This window comes from Chamaea fasciata, unplaced genomic scaffold, assembly GCF_029207755.1.
Source record: "Chamaea fasciata isolate MVZ Bird 193981 ecotype frontalis unplaced genomic scaffold, bChaFas1.0.hap1 SCAF_36, whole genome shotgun sequence".
In the NCBI taxonomy this organism is placed as follows: Eukaryota; Metazoa; Chordata; class Aves; order Passeriformes; family Sylviidae; genus Chamaea; species Chamaea fasciata.
In genome coordinates, this window is record NW_027094121.1 from 1,507,922 (window position 1) to 1,522,804 (window position 14,883).

The 14,883-nt window shown below is 42.9% G+C and overlaps 1 pseudogene; it reads right to left on the reverse strand.

The window, feature by feature from the left end:
* Nucleotides 1-5,025: 5,025 nt before the first annotated feature.
* On the reverse strand, nucleotides 5,026-14,520 carry LOC136303526 (inhibitor of nuclear factor kappa-B kinase subunit beta-like; annotated as a pseudogene).
* Between the last annotated feature and the right edge of the window lie 363 nt (nucleotides 14,521-14,883).

Here is a 14,883-nt window from a genome sequence, read left to right on the forward strand (position 1 = left end):
GTTCTCTCTAGGGTCTGACAGGACTTACATATATTGGAATATATATAACAAAATGATGAGGCAGCTTCAAAGAGTGACTCACAGAAAACCGGTGCTGGAGCACTCAGAATTCATAAGGGACTTTAACCACAGTCACAACCCTCAGTTATTTGGTTTGCCTCCTTTATTCCTTTACTCTTGGGCTTTTCTTCCAGCTTTCTACCAACTGTGATATAAAACCATACTAATTAATCCAAATAAACACATGTGCTATGTATTTCTTTCAAGATGGGATAACTACATACTCATCATTCCTGAAAACAAGCCCACAGTAACCAAAACCGGTCAAAGCAGCACTGTTGTTATAAATTATAGCCCACAGCCACGGGTGTTCCTTGATGGAAGAAGAAGAAATATCAACCCAACCTCCTGGTCTGCTATGAGAACACTTGTTATAAATCATGTTTTTCCAGTGTTCTATTTCAACTGCATAGATCAGTATCCAATAGAGAGCTCCTTAAGTCACAGACAAACCCACAAAAACTGCTTAAGACCAACATTCCACAAAAACATGACAAAAAACTTCAAAGCAACCCTACAGTAGAGAAAATGCGGATTTAATAGGAGCTTAACATTAAGAATCCCATCCTCAAAATAATGCAAATTGATTTTAAAGTGGATTCAGGTTTTTAAATATTAAGAGCATAAAATTGAAGAATTAATTGAATTTACTGTCGGTTCAACATTGCTAATGTAAATGATAGATAACTGTATCGGGTCATTCTTGACTAAATGAAGCGCTATCTACCATTATTACACGACTAAAGGCTTTAAAAAATTCTGTTGTTAAATGCAATCAACTTTAAATTAAACTATGTGCATTCAGTCAGTGTCTTAAGCAATGATGAGGCAGAGATACCTTAAGGTGGTAGTAGGGATTTAGACCGCCACAACTTCTGATGTAAAATTTAAATAAGTTAGAATTTGAAAAAGCAAATTAACCTGTACTGCATTTTGCCCACAAAGCTCTTCCTTCCATTTTGATTTACCACTGGTCTCCACTCATTAGATCAAAGCTCACAAAGTATTTTTGAGACCAACCAGCACTTTCAGCCCAATTGAAAAGTCACTGAAGGCAATGAAAATTACTTCTGTCAGCTTCACTAAGGCCTTCTACAATCTCAGTACTCAGAAGCTACAAGGAGTAGGACTGAGAGGGTCTGACCAACTTTGCTGAGGATATCACTTGGCAATCAAACATCATTGGAAAATATCAGAGATTACTATTTATATTGCTTCAGCACAGCCACTGCTGTTCTGAGATTACCTGCTGCACAATGGAAAAAGCAAAAAAAAGGATGTGAAAATACATATACCGACACCTGACTTATACACATCAGTATTCATAAATTAAAAGAGCCTGTGATGACTTCTCCAAACTGTCACTGGGGAATGACAAGCAACAGTCATTTCAGCCAAACTGGTACTCACATATCCTCTTGGCTGTGGGAATTCTGGGTCACACCCATTTCTTTTACCATTTTTTCCTGCAATGTAACTGAAAGTGACATTGACATTTGTCCCTTGGAAAAGTTACTGTTATCCTCCTTGTTGACAGGATTATTCTACTGCCTGATGTTTTGTTTATTTTCTAAGCAATTGCCAAGAATACTGTCTGTGCCTGTCATCAGTCTACATGTTGACTGGTATCCACGCATCACACTGGAAGATCAGAATCCTTGAAAGAAACTTTCCTTCTCAACTCTTGAAAAGACATTCCCAACACCGCCGGTAGAATCTGAAGATGCCAGCTATTAGGAGACAGAATTGACCACAATTTAGTCAAAGTGCACCATCACACCTCCTACTAAGAAGATTTTAAGAACTGGAAAGTCTGTTCTTGTGGGAAATCCGCGGCGGGAGAAATGTTCACTCAATATGAGTGATCGGCAAATCTCGTTTATTGATAATTCATACAATGCTTTTATAATAACACTAATAAGCTCATGCATATTTCAAAAGTTAAGCTCAGGATTGGTGCTCAGACTAAAAGTCAGCTACGCCTCTTTCTACATTTCTTTGTGGTTACACAGTTTGAGTAAGTTTTTGTTTTACCGTGCTTCTCCCTCATATCTTTCAGCTACAAGGTCTTGTTATCGTATCCCAGCTGTGCTCAAGGACATGCGAAGCTTGCTGCCTTGCTGGTTCTCATGAGAGTGCCTGTGTGCTCAGCAAAGCTCCCTCATGTCTACGTGACCTTTTGCAGCTAGCCAGTTATCAATCACACTCTCCACACAGAAACTTTCTCCCTCAGAAATGCCCAAGATGAAGGAGAAAGGCATGCGTGGCATTGTGTTTGTTTCCAGCTGTCATCGCTGCGTAGCCCTAATCTTGGCATTCAGGTGGCCTGAGACGCTTTGAAGATGGTGTATTTAAACGATTATAACTCAACAACATTGTTTTCAGTCTTATTCTCATAACTGAAGTCTCCTTTATGTGTTACTGCACACTGGCTTACTTGAGACAAGCAACCAGGTTATCTGGGTGGGTTGGTTTTGGTTTTGGTTTGCTTGGTTTGGTTTTTTTTGTCAGAACCTTAAACTGTAGGTCTCTGGCAAGTCTTGTTCCGTTCTGCAAGCAAAACATGTTTTGTGCAAAAAAAAATAGGAGCAGGAGTCTGCCAGCTCCAGCTAGGAAGTAGTGAGCCTGGGTTCAGGGAAGTATTGGATCTCTTGGTTCATTTTAGGAGATAATGTCAAATCATTGTGGGGAAGGGTTAATCTAAAGAGTTACTAAACAAAGCAAGGCCTGACACACTTGCATCTATTACAAACAGGAATGACGGCACTGAGTTTGGTGGGTCTGTTTATCAGAAGGTTACTAATAAGGTTGAGACATCAGTCAATCTTGCATGGACTGCTGGCAGTAACAACACACGTTTTGGTATTGCTGGAAAGTACCAAATGGATGAGAAGACTTCCGTTGTGGTAAGAATTTTGTTACAGAAATGAGTATTTCAAGCTCCCCTAAATACTGAAAATTTGTAATGAAGCAGTTGCCTGAACTAGTTACTGAGGAAGTATGGTAGATTGCAAACTGTGGCTTCTGTTGTGGTTCAAATTTAAATTGGGACCTCACACATCGTACTTGTGAACTTATGGAGGAAAAGAAATCTTAAATATAATTTTGTCCATAGTGAAATAGTCTGACTAGTGTGCTTGGAATAGCATGCTACTGTGCTGAAAAATGTCTTTTAAAAGACAATGAAAGTGTCCTTTGAATTCTTAAATCCATAATGTAAAACCATATTATAATTACAATGGTGGAAGTTTACCTGAGCTTACAGCCTTCTCCTAACAGTAAGTTAACCGTTGAAAGTTAGCTGACGTGTGTGTTTTAAGACCAAGAACTGAAGTAGCAAGCATTTATGTTTCAAAACAACAATTAGTTCCAGGACCACTGAACCAAAATTGAAAATGAGAAATACTGTTGTTAAGAGCTCAAAACTTAGTAATGCAAAAAGGGGATTGCATATTCATGTATTTCTTGCTCATTAGAAGAAAAAAGAAAATCACTCCTGAGTGATGTGAACAAGACAGGCTCTGAGGGACTGCAGTAAGTAGCTCTTTAAAAGATATAAAGACATAATAGAGGAGGCAGTGAAAAACAGCATGGCATTCTCTGAAGGCAGAATTCGCACCATTTGCTTAAGCTGAAAACTCCTGAGAAAAGGAAAAGATTGGAACATGCTTCTAAGAGAGGTTGGTCTCCAAGTAGCTCAAGAGTGTTAAGGCATAGGCCACCTTCTCAGGGGACTGGGATACTTCTGTATGAATACTTACACAGTTTATAAATCCTGTGATTTTTTTTTTCCTATAGGCTAAAGTGAACAATGCCAGCCTCATTGGAATTGGTTACACTCATGCCCTTCGACCTGGTACGCAGTTCTCACTGGTAGCAGCAAATGGTGTTAAGTACTACACTACGGTTTAATTCACTGTCATCTTAAGAACAGACTAGATGAACAAAGGAGCTAGAAGTCTACGCAGACTCAGAGAACTAAAGGATGTCTATGGATGCAAGTTCCTGTGGCAACTAAGCCACATTAGTGAGGTCAAGGACCTGAGGAAGAGCACTGTACTGGGATGTCAGTGCATGATGGTTCTCGTGACTTGCTTTTGTAGGTGTAAAGCTGACCCTCTCAGGCTTGATTGATGGCAAGAATTTCAGTGCTGGAGGTCACAAAATTGAGCTGGGATTTGAGCTGGAAGCCTAACACAGCTTTAAGTAAAACAACTGGTGGTGCTCTGGAAGATGAAGGAAAAGTGTACCCGGTGCATTTCAGCCTTAATATTACTCAGAAATTTGAAGAAGTGTGAACTTTCTACTCTGCCCAAGAATGACTTTAACCCAATGCTGAAGACCAGAGTGTGCCAGCACAACAAAGGAAGACACTTGAAGGCATGCATGGAAGTTGTGATGTTTGTGCCACATTTCAGTTTCCTGTATTTTAAATCTGTTCCAAAAAACCCAAAAGAAAATCCAACCTCTCCCCATTATTGTATTGCATTTTGCATGTCCTATACTTCACAGCCTTTTATAAAAGGAGGTCTCTGTGTTGTAGTGGAAATTTGGGGTTAGAACAGAATGAAATAAATTGGTCACAGTCAGAACACAAGGTTGGTGTGTGTTGACTCTCACCAAGGTTCCATCCAGCTGGGGTTTTTGGTCTTTTTTTCATCTTTTCATGCAACTTTAAGCATGGTTAATAGATAATCTGCAAATGCTTTGTTACACGATACCTGTACACTGAAGATTTCCTTCTTTGGTTTCTAGGCTAACATTCTTACACCTCTCACGTTTTAGACACCTGCACAGTGAAAGCAGCTTTTTCCATTATAGTGTTATTGAGCGCATCAACAAGAGCAAACCAAAAGTTTACATGTTTTAGATAATTTTGTTCCCATACAGGAAACAAGTATTAGGTAAGTACAACCATTACACTTAAAGAAAAAAAGTGCAAATCAGCAAAGTTAAGCAATTAAGTTCACAGTTCATTAGAAGGTGACATCTACCAGTGACTGGGTATACCTTGTCCATTGTTCATTAGAAAGCCCAAAATGCAGCAAAACAGCCACAGGCGATGCCCAAGGGAAGACGTATCAGGACAGAGATCTGCTGTCTTAAGGCACAATTAAGAACATTCTCCAAGCAGTTAGAACAGGCATACCCTAGTGTATCTTTGTGAAAAAGTGTCTGAGAAGTGGATACTAAAAGCTAAGCCATATGTATCACATAAGCAGCTGGTGACAGTAGAAGGCAGTTGATATTCCCTTCTCAGAGGCAGCAGCTTTTCACAGTTGGCTTCCCAAAGCAGCATGGCTTCAGAGGCAACCAGAGTGATTCTACATCTGGGTTTGTTCTGGATTGTTTGTTTCTTCTACCTGAAGCTGCAGCCAGCTCCAGTCTAGAGCCGAAAGAATAAATGAAATTCAACACCAGGCTACAGTTGAGCTTTTTCTAAAATAAAGGTAAAGTGTGCTAAGAGTTATAAAAAATTTACTGGGAACAAGTTGGTCAATTTCATGATGAGCCACGTGACTGCTGTTAAGGAAACAACCTATTTGCACTCTCCAGTATTTTACTCTCTCTTCAATATTCTGCATTGTTAAATTAAGGATCCCTGACACCTGCTCATCCCAAATTTGTGTGCAGTTTTGCAGTAGTTTTGTACAACAGCCAAGTGCTTTGCCCCATCCCTTACTGTTTAGCGCAGCAAGTTCCCAGCATGTGGCTCCCAGTTTTGGCAAGCAGAGTAAGTCAGGCGGCAGATTATGAGGGAACCGGTGCTTCCTATCTCTGTGCATCTCCTACTCTCCCCCTTGGCCATGAGTAAAATGCAGATTTCATTTAGCTGTGTTAGTGGTGGCAAAGTTGCACATTCAGAACTTCGAAGCCAGGCACTTCCTTAGTCCATTTACAGAAGAGTGAATACATTACCAAGAAACTCTGCTCTTGATCCTTCATTGTGTCACGCATCACATTTTCTAGTTGGCTACAAAGTTTCCGAGATTCCAGCAGCAGCTCCTCACTGAAAGGGGCAATTATTACACTATTAATTTCTGTGGCAGTTTAAAGAGATGCTGCCTCTGTCATCAAGAAATACTTCTGGCAGATACGCTGCAGAACACTGAAGTTAGTCAGGTCATAGGCTTGTAATTCATACTGCAACTTGAAAAGTTGGTGGCAGCCCCTGATTTACTAAATGGGGGAAAGGAAATGTATTCCAAGATGGATCTGGGTTCTTATTAGGTGGAACCACTGTTGCTAGAGGAAAAGCTGAGTAGCCTATAAACTTAAGGATGGGGCAACAGGCAAAGAAACAAACCAAGGTCTTTCATTCCAAGTGGTAACCCAGTTCATTTAAGCAAGCCGGAACTACGCATGCAGCAGTCTCAATGACACAGCTCAGCTACTGTGACCTTACATGACAATACTTCAACAGTTCTTGCTGGCATTGTACTTCCAAGTGAGCCCAACCATCTCAGATTAAAGGAAGAAAACCAAAAAACCACTTTTGTTACTGAGGCTGGGGGAAGTGAAGCCATACATGATACCCAATTTTCATATGGAAGATCTGAAAGCCCCAGGAAGTCTTAACTACCAAGTAAACTAAGGCTGCTGACAATGCAAGCTGAACACAAAGTGTAAAATATGAGAAACCCTGTGGGCCATTATTTCACAAAGCAGGAAGCCTAGCTTTGTAGTGGTGGCATTAGCAGCCGAAGAACTCCAGACTTTGCCTCACCTTTTTCTTACAGATTCTGATAAATTGAATGTTCCAGAAGGGACTTGCAGCAGCAGTTGACCTGAGCTACCAAGACGGGATGTGTTCACGCTCTCTGGACTGCCAGTAACAGGACCACGCACTTTACTCTGAAGAAAACACAGAATATTCAGAGTGCAATTGTTCCCACTAGTTTTCAGCAGCCGGGAATATGAGACAACCTGGAACTTGGCTTTCATACTGATTCAAAAGAAAGAAAAGAACCATAGGATACACTCAATTTACTATTGTTTCAGTAGCCTGTGCTACAAACCATATTCTCAGGTTAAAGGGGAGTTCTTAATTTACTTACACAAGCAATTTTCAGCAAGTTCCACAGTTCTTTCTGTCGTTTCTCCTGAAGCCTAACAACTGTTTCCTCATCTTCACTCATCAGATGCATCACTTTCTCCACTCTGGGGAACAATTCCAATGCCTTCTGTTTGCAATCTACAGTTTTACTATTAAAAAAATAAAAACTAATCAGATCACACATGGGCCACTGCAGTAGGAGAACAGTTCTGAAGTTAATGATTTTCTGTTAACACTGCAAGATCTCAAGAGCCATATGCAATGAGTTTTAAACCTTCTCTTGCTGGAAGAGAAAATACCTTCTCTCAACTCTGAATAAAATGTGCAAAGCTCACCTGAGCTGAGCATAAATGACTCAAACTTCTTTTTCAAAGGTCTGGATTGCCTGTAGAAGCAGTCGTACTATTTCCTGGCTGTCACCGCCTGTCCTCTGATCTGGAATGAGAGCCAATATTACACAGAAAGGTCGGTTTATAGGACAGAGTGAGAAGATTCTTAGCGGCTCATTTCCACTACTGCTTTAATCCTGAAACAGCCAAAGTTCAGGATATGCAAGTTTGAGTGGGATGAATTACACTGAATTTTAGCCACCTTCTTCAAAATTTAAAGAACTTGAAAAGGAGAGTTGGGACTGGATCAAAGGAACAGTTGTGTCTTTCATCCTTTCTACCCAGAAAGGTTGGTTGTTGCTTGTGGCAACAGCCTGCTCTGAGAAGAGCTCCAGAGGAGTTTCGAGAACAGCTCACAAAGCACCAAGAAAGGAAGGCTGGCCTAGTGTGAAACTGACTCCCTGACTTCCCTCTCGAGAAAAGGCAATCCAGGAGAGCCCATGTGCTGCTAGTGTCTGGGCAGGCCTAGAAGTCAGCTAGTTTTCTCAATGATCGTTACTACACCTCCAAAGTTACACACAAAGCAAGCTGACCTCGAGCTAAAGCATCTTTTACCTCTTGGCTTCTCTCTGAGTCTTCAGTACAGCTCTCTGGCATGTTCTTCTCTAGAAGAAAAAAGCAGGAAAGAAAAGGATTTCCAAAGAACCAAAACATGGAACAAATAGTTTGAGAACTCAAATCTTTTCTATACCTGTCTGCCATTTCAGAACAATGACAGATGAGTCAAAAAACATCTTTAGTGTTAAAGTGCTCCCAGTCCCCCACAATTTGGGTGGAAGAAACAGCCCTTTCACTGTCCTCTAGTGAGTAAGCTTAGCCAGAAACACTCCTGCATCTGAAGCTCAAGGCAGTTCAACTCACAAATCCTCCAGTGTTCCTCCTTGTTTACGACCTAGCGGGCTTCTCTGCAGGTCCACGATGTCTGTCTGCAGGGCCATCATCCTCTTCACTACCTGCTCCACATCATCTTCCTGAAAGCAGGGTAGAACATAAGCAACACAACAGTCTCATACCTAGAGACACTACCACACACACTCACACTGGTTCTTCCTTTCTCATTCTTAATTCTAAACAAACCAACAAGATGCAAACAGCAGCCTTGGCCAAAGACAAATGAGTCGTTTCAATTCAAGGAAATTCCAAGAGGTTTCTGGGGCTTCGCCAAGATCTCCCGTTTCCCCCTAAGCCTTACAACAGAACGAGCTTCATGTAGTACTAATAATGGACAAAAATTGTGCCACACAAACCGAGGCAATGTGAAATCTGACATCAGTGCAGATACAAGGGGCTTCTATTTAAGGCAGGGACAATGAAGCTAAAGGGGGAGGAGGGGAGAGATAACAAAAACAAACCTCTTTATGACTAGCAGTTAGATTTAGAAACATACCCTCCCACAAAGTTCCACAGCTTGCTCCATCTCTTTCCAGACAAACAGCAGCTTCTCAGAAGCTACAGGAATCAAAGAAGAGTGACTGGCTTTCTCAGGTTCACAGAGAAGGAGGCAGGTGTTTTTGTGAGGAGAAGAGTCATGAAAAGACCCGTTTTCCAGATGCTATACTCACTAATTCCAAACTCAATCTGCTCTTTATACTTTTCCAGGTCAATTTGGATGCTTGTTTTAAAGAAGTCCAGCTTTGCTTTCAGCTGCTGAGAAAGGGAGGCCATAGAATTCTTCGTCTTCCAGAGGGTACTATTGTAACGCAACAGATTCATCCTGCAAGGACAAGAAGGTCCTATTAGCCTCTGAAAGTAGAAATCCACCAGGCTTTCATTTACATCCAAAACAGATACTTGAGACAGCGGTGAGGACAAATGCAGTTGTGCCAAAGGGCTAACTCTCCACTTTTCATGAATTGCATACAGCTCCAATCACGGGCTTCCCCATTCCAACAGGGTCCCATTTCTGTCTTCCCTTCCACCAGCGCACAAAGACAGAGATAAGTATTGTGGAGAAACGGCCACCGTACATGGCTGCTCGCTGCCCCTGCTGAAGCCGATTACAGTCCTCTTTCAGCATCCGCATCGTCTGCCAGATCTGACCCCACACTTTGCGCAACTGGAAAAAGTGGAGATTCTTCTTTGGATCCTGAACTGAAAACAAAGGAGGTGGGAGAAAGGGAAATGGACATATCAGCGTGAAGCAGGAATACTGTGTTATCACAAAACAGACCAAAACATTGCTCCTTTGAGGGGCATGTTACTGCCTGCAAAGCCTAGAGCTGGATAACCCCTGTGCAGCTCCCCTAGCATGTCAAAATCAAACACCTCCCTTTTTTAGTTATTCTGATAAACTGAATGAATGACAGTCCATTTTACCGCTTCTTCAGTCCCAATACGCAAAAGCTCCCTCTACTCTTTGTGCATGATACAGACCACAAAACACAGACGCCCCTCTCAACACTGACCCCGGCCCGCCCTTCATATTCATGCCAGAGGAGTCCTTACGGATGCAGCCAACACTTTCTGGATGAGGACGCAAGGCCACCTGAGCCTCAGGAAACTTTCTTGTTATCAAAGAGGAAGAGAAGGTCTGTGTCTGCTGCTGCAGTATCATTCACCTGCAGAAGACAAAAGACCCAACCAGGTTTTCTTGGGAAGAGCAAGCCTTGGCAACACCACAAACAGAAGAGTCCTCCTCAACCAAACACAGAGCACCAAAGGCAACAGGCTGCCTACGCTACAGTGGCTGTTAGGTCTGTGAGGTTACCATGACAAAAGCATGCCACAACAGCAGGGAGTGCTCTGATCCCAAAGCGAGTGCAGTGACTTCTGATTCACTCAAACTTAAGAAAGGGAATACCGAGACTCACCTTGCCATCAGCTGTATGTTTAGTGACCAACTTCTGAGAAAACAATTCAAGTCCTGCTTCCTGCAGTAGTTCCTGGTCCTGTTCTGGAATTCCTGTATCTGACTGAATCCTGGCCTTCACACTCTGCAGAGTCTCTTCCTCTGTCACAGGTGTGCACAGTTCCCGTAACCATGTTCAAAACGTGAAGCAACTACAAGAAGAGTAGCATGGCATGAGAAAGGCTGAAGATACATTGGTCATCTTAGAGCAGAGATTGAGGGACCGAAAAAATGACCACCAAGAAACTGTTCAAAGCACTTGGCAGAATCAAGAAGTCACTTTACAGCTACTTCCTAACATTATGGCAAAGTTCTTGTCCTCCATCAAGTGGAAGAGAGTTAAATATGGCAGTTAAACATGGCAGTTAAATACCTGTAGAATCCTCTCTCAGAATACGGAACCAAGCATGCACAGAAGCTCTTCACTACTCCCAACAAGCTCAGGGAGTATTTGTCCTCAAAGAAGCAAGAGGAAAGCACCTGTCACTAACGGTCAGGAGACAGTTCTATGAGTTTCTGCCTCACTCTTCCTCCTAAGTTTAGGATTCAGAGGCTCAGGAAACTGCTCTCTGGAAAACTTTTTAGGCTAATACAGACATATTGCTTACCTTCAAGTTCAAAATGCCATCCAATGCTTTGAAACACCCATTGGGTCCATAGGTAGGATCTGTACCTCTCTGACGTGGGTGCCACATTAACATGAGTTGCGGCCATTTCTCCAGCCTCCCAGACAAAACACTGAGCAACAAAAACCAGGAGATCAGAAAAGGTAAAAGTGCAGTGGCAGTAACGATACGGCTTGTTCTGTGTGGGAGGACTGACAGAACTGCCCCCCTCCTTCTCCCTCTAGCACTCCACCTCTCCCCATCACAAACGCAGCGTTTAGAAGGCAGAAACCAAGACTACGCAAGTCTGACAAGCGACAGTAGTACTGCCTGTGTCACGCACTCAGTGTATTCACAGATTAACACAGTAAGGCATACAACACAAACTTGGTCCTTTTGCAGAAGAATCAGTTTATCTCAGCACAGCAATTTCTAGTACTCACCTGTTTAGATTGTTGGGGCAGGGCAAACTGCTAGAAAACTTGACTTCTCCGGATAAGTCTTCTGAAACAACAATATCCAGCTCACTCTTCTGACGCACTTTTGCATGCCTAATGTGAGCGAGTACAATGGTGAAAAAATTGCCCGCCTTTCCCAGCCTGCATGCTAGTAGGCTCTTAAAAGCTACTCTTGACATATAATACAGATGCCACTTTGGTTTCTGTTACCTGCCCTGCGGGAGTCAGCCCTTATCCCATAGAGCAAGTCTCAGGAATGCTGAACTTGCTCAGGTGAGTCAAGCCCCTGTGAAAGGGGTCACTTTCCAAAAGGGCAAGAAACATAGGGATATTATCCTCAGAATCAAGGGACCACACTTCTGCTTCCTGTAAACAGGAAAGTCACATCATGCCCACTTACCACCCAGCCACGGTTCACTCACCATTGCACTGGCTGCCAGTTGGGTAGGAATGGTCGGAAGCCTGTAATGCACTCAAAGGCAAGCGTGCCAAAGCTCCAGGAATCCACTGTCACCCTATACTTCTGCTGTTCCAGTAGCTCTGGAGCCTGATACAGTTTACACGCATGAGACAAAGCCAGATGGCTTTGGCCAGAAAGCTCTTAGCTTTCTCTGTCCCTTAACATCTCATTAACATTTGTACAAATAATTAAAGACATTACTGAACGCTGCCTCTCACGGGCTTTAAGACCCTCCTGGAGTGAGTAGCATAGGTTACTGGCACTCCTGCTTATTTATAACAGATGCAGGTAGCACAAAACCCAGTCTCAGCAAAACCCAGTGTCAGCAAAAAAGCAGTCACCTTTGCTAGCTTCAGCACCACAAACGCACCCCATACCGTGCAAGCACCTAATCCCAGCCCAAAGCTTGGTAACAGTTAATTCTATCCCACTAGAAAGCAGTAGCTGCTCTTCTAGCTGAATTCCTTTCTTACCAAGTACTGCAGAGTCCCAACAAAGGATGTGCACAGGCTCCCCTGATCCAACTCCTTAGCATAACCAAGGTCAATGATTTTGTGTATTAACTGAAACACACAACAGGAAATAAGAATGCCAGACTGAAGTCCTGTTAAAAGCACATCATACAGCAGAAAGAAAAGGTCTGGCTCTTCAAAGCTATGCAGGAAAGGTGCCAGTGAAGAGATAGAAGCAGAAATGGGAGGCTACTGTAGATTTCTAAAACCACAATGAATTTGAAGGTGTTGGAGCACACTTAGCAGTTACGCCTCTAGCTCCTTCCGATCTTTGGTCAATCAGGACAGTCTGCTTCTTTCCTTAATAGTTGAAAGTCAAAATGTCAGGTGTTAACAGACGTCTAATACAACATCTCACCTCAGCTGCACACAGAATACTATGTGACAGTGACCTGAGACAGGTGTTATCCTGGGCTGAGTGCTCTTGCAGAGGGACCATGTAACTGCATGAAGCACATGCAGGTTCCTTGTAAGTTTACTTGTCTGTGCAGGTAGAGATGACTGCTTCCTGCTTACCCTTTGCTCTCCTTGCTGCAGCACAATGTTCTCTGGCTTCAAGTCTCTATGGATGATCCTGTTCTCATGAAGGTATCTGAGAGCAGAAGCTGAGACAGAAAAAGCCAGTTGTTAGAGCTAAGTAACAGTACCTAGCATGAGCTCAGTAAGGATTCATCTACTCTATCTAGTAATAAGCATGGCTTTCACATCAGACCTTGTACAATCAAACATACAATGAAACACTGAGTGTAAGGGGTAAAGTCAGCACCATAGAACTCTGGACACAAATTGAGTTCTCTCTCTGGATGTTCCCTCACATCCTTCCTGTAAACTGTAGTAATGCTGGCTAGCTTCCAGTAGGCAAGAACCTCCCCAGTCTCCCAACACTTTTGGGAGATGATCAAGATCATAAAAGGTCAATCTGAAATGGAGTCACTAAGGTCACTACTGTATATTTGGAGAGTGGACTCAGGACTAAAAGGGTTTCCATAGTTCAGACAACTGAAGGTACTGCCACCACTTACCAATGTCAGATAACAAGATAAGAATAGCTTCTTCCCGCAAGCCACAGCAATTCTCCAGCTGGTTCAGGTACTGCAAGTAAGGAACACAGAATGTAGTCTTTCCCTTCTCTATCCCGAGTGAACTCCAGAGTTCCACAAATTCTCAGGGATGCAAGAAGTTTCAGCAACAGCAATTAAATTCTCCAGAAGCACAAAACTCTATGGACTGTGACCTGCGGTAGCAGCAATTACAGCTTTGTGCCTTGGTTTAATTGCATGGGAAAGAAGATGAAAGAAGTCACTGTCATCCCGTTTTCATCCTCCTATTTGTTCCATCCCTCTTTGCCTGACACTATCAACTCCAATCTGAGGCCTAAGGTCTGTGTTTTAGCTATGGGCAGATTATAGACAAGGTCAGAAAAGCCTTAGGATTAGAACTACCATGTGTTATCTCTTCCTATGACAGACAAGAGTTCATCACTTTCAGGAAGGGTACAGCCTACAGATGCACCTACCCTACAATGGTCTTGGCCATACTCAAATACTGTTGCACGTCCCCTATACTTGCCCTCATTCTCTGTGTGCAAACTCCCACAGTGTCACTTGCACCTAAAAAAATACAAAGCACTTAAGTCTTCAAAAGCTGAACACAATACCAAGGACCAAGCCACCAACACTTGTTGATGCCATGACTAGAAATATGAAACATCAGGGTATGAAAGCAAAGGTTTGAAGGGAAAACTTCAGTAGAAAACCTAGGATCAGATCAGAAGGTGATCCATTCCTAGGTTACCATCCTAGGGACCCCACCTTGCGGAGGTCTCCACCTTGGCAGTACTCCATGGCCAACAATGGCAAGTCATTTGGTGCAAGCTTCTGCATCCCTTCAGGGACATCGCGGGCAGCCACCACATTGGGATGGTTCAGTCTATAGAACAAAAATTAGGCAAGTATACATGATGTTCTGAAACTGCTATACACTTTCATGTGCTCGTGGTCACCACGCAAAGCCCAACATGGTCACAAATGCTTTGAGAAACTGAGTTAGTGAATTCTAAAGGTTTCCATCTTTCACGGACTCATTTTAACTCCTGGCACTTCATACGGAAGACAGTGTGTTTCTTCAACATGTATGCATTACAGATCTGTCTAGAAGGTACAGCAACGAGCCCTGCACAGGAGTGCAAGGGAGTCTGTTGCTACCGTCCAGAAAAGACCCAAACTGCAATGAGACTGCTGCAGCCGAAAATGTTAATCCAACACCCCAAGGGACTGCCGCAGCACAGACGTTAAGTCAGGCAAAGCGGCGGCTCTAGGTAGCAGCGCTGTTGTAGCGCTGAGGGCACGGCAGACGAGCCGAAGACGGCAGTGTGAGACCCAAGAGGAATAGGAATAGGAATAGAAAATAGAAACTTTTAGAGCCCCAAAATCCCCCACAATTCACCCAAAATGCCCCAAAAATGACCCCAAAAAATTCCCACTAAAAATCGAGA